Here is a 6,518-nt window from a genome sequence, read left to right as displayed (position 1 = left end):
TGTGATGGGTTTTAAACTAGCCAGCCTTCCACTGAAGACTGCAATAAGATCAAACTAAATACTATTTTTTTTTCTATTTTTTTTTTCTCTCTAACCTGTAAGTAAAAGTCATGTTTTAATGTGTAAACCAAATATTTTAATTCTCTTCTTGGCTACTTCAGTGACCCTAGCACCAAAATTCATTGTCAAAGTGAAGATGCTACTACAACACTTTCACTCCTTCAGTAAACTGTTCTCTGAATAAAGTTGCTGCAAAAGGATGTAGAGCTTAGGAGCTTTTCAGCTTTCTGTAATAAAATGGGTCTATACAGCAAAAGAGACAGCATTTACATAGTTTACAGGGAAAACAGAATTCTGTGGACACTTCCTAGTAAGAAAGCCCAGTTTTAAGAGAGTAAAATTGCCATGAAAAATCTTTGAGAGTAAAGCTGACTGAAACTGAAGGTATGGGGCAAGTGGAACTGAGAGAGTTAGGCACTTGCAGGACCATGAAAGCATGTGGTACTGAAACTTAGATATAGCTATAGCATGATCTAAAGATAAAGAAAGTCCTTATTAAGAAACATCTGTGTGCTGAGTCTGGCTGGGAAGGAGTTAAGCAGCCAAAAAATGATGTGCTTTGCACTTATAGCTAGAACTATATTCATATCACACCAATGATTTGGCTGTTGGGAAGCAGGGCTGGCACAACAGCAAAGCTGTCTCTCCATCCACCACCACCACCACCACCATCCCCCCGTGCCCAAAGGAAAGTAGGCCGGGGCTGGGCAAGCAGTGTGGGGTGGACACAGCCAGAACAGCTGAAATAAATTGATGAAAGGGATATTCCATACATTATGATGTCATGTTCAGCAATTAAAGCTGGGGTGGGAAGGGGGAAGAGAAGACACCTGTAATGAAAGCATCTTCCTGAGCAACCATCATGTGTATTGAGGCCTTGCTTTCCAAGAAGTGGCTGAAAATTGCTTCCTGATGTGAAGTAGAGAATAATTTTTCTCCTTTTGCTTCCATGTAATTTTTCCTGTCATTAAACTCTCCTTATCTCAGCCCACGAGCTTTGCTTTTCTTCATTGTATTGTGTCGATCTATTCTTCTGAGGAGGGGGAGGGGGAGAGTAGTGTGGTGGTGCTAAGCTTCCCATTGGTAGTTAAACCACCACAATATGACAAAAGTCCAGTTTCACTTCAGGTTAGTAGACAATCAATTTCTATGTCTAGACTCTAGCCTATGGAACATATTTGTGGAAAATTGAACTCTGCTCTTCCTTTATAGTTATCCCTTGAGAATCTGATTTCTGATCCTATTAAATACCTGAATAATATAACCTAAAATGATAGCTGATATTTGAATATTCCAGGTGGTAAATTTCATGTAATCAGGGCAGAACAGCCCTTTCAGAATTTATAAACCATTCCTTGCACAGATTAGAAAATTGCTTCTATTCAAAAATTCCTACAATTTAACTACTTAATGTCCTTTTCTATGCCCTAATTTCAGTGATGTGACCAGATACTTTGACAGATGGAAAAAAAAAAAGAAAAAAAAAAAAGTATTTAATTCCAGATCTGCAACCTTCTCATTTCTGGAGGAAAAAGATAGAAAAGGGTTATGTAACCATGTGATAAACTGAGCATAATATAATTTGTGCCACCCCCTTTCAATTTAAAATATGCAAGTTAAAACTTCATGTATGAACTGACAGTATCACGATGTTGACTCCTTCATTTTTCTGCTCACCAAAATGATATTTAATATTTGGTTTGGAAAATAGGGTTACATTTCCTGATTCCTCTTATTTTGGAAAAACTAAAGTAGGCAGTTGCAGAGATCTGTCGTCTTCATTCTGACTCAAATTATTTTCAAGATGTACAGCACAGTGTATTTCTAGCAATGGCTATAAAGTTTATAATGTTACCATTAATTTATATAGTTATATTGTCTCCAAATCAGTTAATCCAAAAACTTTTTTTTCCCTCCCTAATGCTTACATTTTTTGCTCGGTTTCTAAGAAAGTGAATAAGATGATCAGAGGGCTGGATCATCTCTCCTATGAAGAAAAGCTGAGAGAGCTGGATCTGTTCAACCTGAAGAAGAGAAGGCTCCAAAGTGATGTTATTGCAGCTTTTCAGTATTTAAAGGGGGGTTATAAAAAAGATGGAGAGTGACTCTTCACTCATACACACTTCACTTCTACACACATAATGACAGGATGAGGGGTAATGGTTTTAAACTAAAAGAGGGGAGATATAGTTGGGAGATTATGAGGAAATTCTTCACTCAGAGGGTGGTGAGGCACAGGAACAGGTTGCCCAGTGAGGTTGCGGATGCCCCATCTCTGGAGGTGTTCAAGACCAGGTTGAACAAGGCCCTGGGCAATGTGATCTAGTGGGTGGCGTCCCTGCCCATGGCAGGGGGCTTGGAACTAGATAATCTTTAAGGTCCCTTCCAACCTGAGCCGTTCCATGAAGTTTTATTCATTTTGAACTGTGGTCTCATAACTCTCATTCTTCTTAAGATTCAGCTTCACTGAAAGGGAGAAATCCAGTTATTTGGCCTATTAAATTCCAAATGTAAATTAATTTAGATTCAATGAATTGCTTTCAGTTTTATCTTTTTATTTTATTTTTATTTTATTTATTTTCTGTTATCCATGGGAATAAGAACATCAACCCATGATATTTACTTGTTTTATTCTGTTCAAATAAAAAGAGATTGTGAGCACAAGATACAGAATTTTATAATGAAGATACCCCAAAAGTTTTTTCATTGACATTTAGAAAATGTGCATGCATTATTCAATAATTTATATATGCAAATATACATTTGTGTTCATATGCATGTCCATACAATCCAGAGTTTAGAAATTAGCAAATTTTGTAGCAAATAGTGATACATATGACACTCAGAATTTACCACTCATTATTCAGGTTACTATAGGGAATATTTCTGTACTCACATTTATTGGATAGCCAGTGAACTAAATTCGTCTAGTTTAAAGCTAACAATTCTTCTCTAAAGACTCTGTTCAAACAGTTTCCTGACACCAACTTGAGATTTGACATTTTGCTGGCACTCAAAGCTGCACACCAAGGCTGTCTGTGTGAGAGTTCCTATCACTTCACACTATGGATCAGTTCCTATGCAATCTAACAGCATGGTGTAATCTTTCACGAAGTATTTCTGGTAGGGAAAAGCTTTGCAGGATACAATATACTTCAACCAATTTCCATTTATTTTTTTAAACCTGTAAAACAGTGCACTTGTATATATTTATATCGAAAGGTTGAAAAATAGATTTATTTATTTATTTATTTTTGTAGTTGCATAATCTGGAATGTCATTGCCACAAGTGCTGCAAATTATTTGAAAACATCTACAAGAAATTAATTAATTATGATGCAGTAGAAAATTGTCTTCTAAAACTTTTCTCAGTATTAATATAGAAAACATGAAATTCAGCTTCACATATTATGCCTTTTTCTTAGAGTAATGTCAGCCAGATGCAACTTGTCTCATGTAGTTTCTCCTGTGAATGAATTTTCCCCAGTCTTGGGACTGAGATGTGGTTGTTCTACATATAAAGGGAACTGACAGATTTGCAAATGTTCCAGTTATAGATGACAGATCTCACTCTAAGTACAAGTGTTGTAATAACTCAGAAAGAAGTCAACTGCAAGATTGGAAGCCATAGCGTAATGCAGACTCTGCTTTTTCCATTGCTACTTGAAAGGGTAGGCCCTTACTAGAACAGAATAGTTTAGTGCTTGATATGAACTGTTAAATAAGTTGTACTGGAAATATTTATACAAATTATCTTGCATAGCTGTCATTCAGTAGATACCATGCCTGCATAATTTATAAACCCTGGGAAAACAGAAGAAAAATGATATAAAACACTATTTTAATTTTTTTTTTTTTTTGGGGGGGGGGTAGATTATAAAAATAAATTAATTGAAATTCATACTTTCCCTTTTTCTTCTGCACAATACCATTTTATATTTTAATAGGGACATAGTCTGGTTTCCGTAAGGTTCCCATAGGAAGTACTATGTATTGAATGCACACTGCAAGTACGAATTATGGTAGAGTTAATCTACTAGTCCTAAACGCAGCTATTTCTTGTTTTAACTTTCTCCAGGCAAGACATCTTGGATAAACATATTATTTTAATGATACAATGTGCAAGCTAACAATATCTAACCTGAAACACAGTGGCTATATGTGTAAGATAGTATTAAACACTTCTTTTTTCAGTGGAATACACTGCTAAACTGCTAGAACAGAATTTAATTAACAAGCATGGAGGTAACCAGACTGTTCAAGCAAACAAAGATGCTGTACAAATCTGTTTTTGCACTACTAGTTTTCTAAAATGCATTGTAGTTGAGAAAAGCCCTCTGATGAACCCTGTGAGCCTTTTCATTTTACAGGGATCTCTACAGGATATTCTGTAGTCCTCAGAGCTGACTCAAGTCCCTTCAAGAATTTATATGGTGATCCCTTCTCAGAGACTTCAGGCAGGATTCAGCTGCAAATTAAGGTAACTAACTAGTTATCTACAACATAGGTGTCTAAAAATGAGATGGATGTCTAAGCTCCTATCATGCTCAATAGAGATTTAGGTGGAGCCTACAGAACAATTCAGCTCTTTTTACAATAACTAGTTAAAAAATGTCAATATCCTAAGTACGGGGTTCTAGTGCCATTTGAGTTATCCTAAGGCATCCACTGGTTGGTATAACAGATAAACAGGAGATGATTGCTTTGTGGACTGGCATCTAGAGAACAAACTCAGATGTACCCTCCAATCAGCCACTGAATCCCTCCAGGAAGAGATTCAGATGTTTGAAAACAGACGTTCAGTGCCATTTGTATTGCTGTAATTTCCTATTTTCTCACTTCCTCCACCCTGGAGAAGGCTTCAGATATATCTTAGGTCTGATATTTGTCATCCCTTTATGTCTTGGGTATCTTAGGACGTCATAGAGGGGACAGCATGTCCATCTGTTGGCAAGTAATTGAATTATCTAAGTCAGTATCTAGATTCTTCTAAATGAGTAGGTAAAATTCACTGACTATAAAAGGAGTGTAAGTAGCAAATATTGGGGCCCATTAATATAAAATATAAAAATGTGGAGTCCTTAGCTCAGACTGAACCTACATTGTAAATGCATAGTTGTGATCACCTTAAACGAATCTCATCCTTAAAAATATGTGCTTGCATCTGGAGCAGAGTACCCCTGTCTTCTTTCAGTCTTTCACCCAACATTCTTCTATGGATGGCCTTGGAGAGAGACGTATCTGAAAATGTTTCACTGACTGCAGCAAGTCATTTATACTGCAGAATACATGGAATATCTGCTACATGTAGGTCTTTCCTCATAAGAAAATGAAGATCCATTCATATGATTTCTAACAATGCAAAGAAAATATCCATTCCTTTAATTTAAAAATTGTCTTCATTTATAGCAAGACACAATAATTCAAAGCTTAATTTGTACTTCATAGGAATTATGAATATTTTATGCATGTGGAAAATGAGACAATATTCAGACAGGAACTAATTTTCAGCCTATAATAATTTTTGTTTTCTTTTTGTCCTCCGTGTCAGCAATGCTACGGCATTACACCTTTGGTATGCATCCCATTCTCCTTTTATAGTTCCTTCCTTGGCCCTTCTTTGGGGAGAGAAAAAGGAATGGGAAGGCAGAGAACAATGTCCAAAATGATGCCCTAAATTCACTGATTGTCATAATTACTCTGGAGCTATTGGAAAATCCTAGAGGAAAAATAAATAAATAAATAAATCTGCCTGAATTTGAGGCTATTGCAGGTACATCACAAGTGCGTCTGTCTGTGCAGACAAGCAAATTTGTCTCTTTGCTTAGATGAGAATAGTATTACCAGATCCTGCACATGGAAATGAGCAACCCTACCTATACGTACAGACTGAGGGACAAGAGAATGGACAGCAGCTCTGTGGAAAGAGATCTGGGGGTTTTGGTTGACAGCAAGTTGAACATGAGCCAGCAGTGTGCCCTGGTAGCCAGTAGGGCCAACCGTATCCTGAGGTGCACCAAACATGGCATTGCTAGCAGGTTAAGGAAACTGATTGCCCCAAACTGCTCTGCACTGATGTGGTTTTATGTCGAATACTGTGTGCAGTTTGGGGCTCCATGGTATAAAAAGGACATAAAATGAAAGAGAGTGTCCAAAGGAGGGTTACAAAGATGGTGAAGGGTCTGGAGAGGAAGATGTATGAGGAGTCCCTGAAGTTGCTTGTTTTTTTCAGCCTGGAGAAGAGCAGACTGAGGGGAGACCTCTGTGGGGTCTACAGTTTCCTCACAAGGGGGAACGGAGGGGCAGATGTTGATCTCTTCTCTCTGATTCATGAAGCGGCAACAGGATTGAGGCTGGATAGCAGGAAAAGGTTCTTCACTGAGAGGGTAGTTGGAAACTGGAACAGGGTCCCCAGGGCAGTGATCATGGCACTGAGCCTCCTGGAGTTCAAGAAGTGT

Source organism: Cygnus atratus, chromosome 3 (assembly GCF_013377495.2).
Source record: "Cygnus atratus isolate AKBS03 ecotype Queensland, Australia chromosome 3, CAtr_DNAZoo_HiC_assembly, whole genome shotgun sequence".
Lineage (NCBI taxonomy): Eukaryota > Metazoa > Chordata > Aves > Anseriformes > Anatidae > Cygnus > Cygnus atratus.
The sequence above is the reverse complement of the archived record's forward strand: the minus strand, read 5'-3'. Positions refer to the sequence as shown.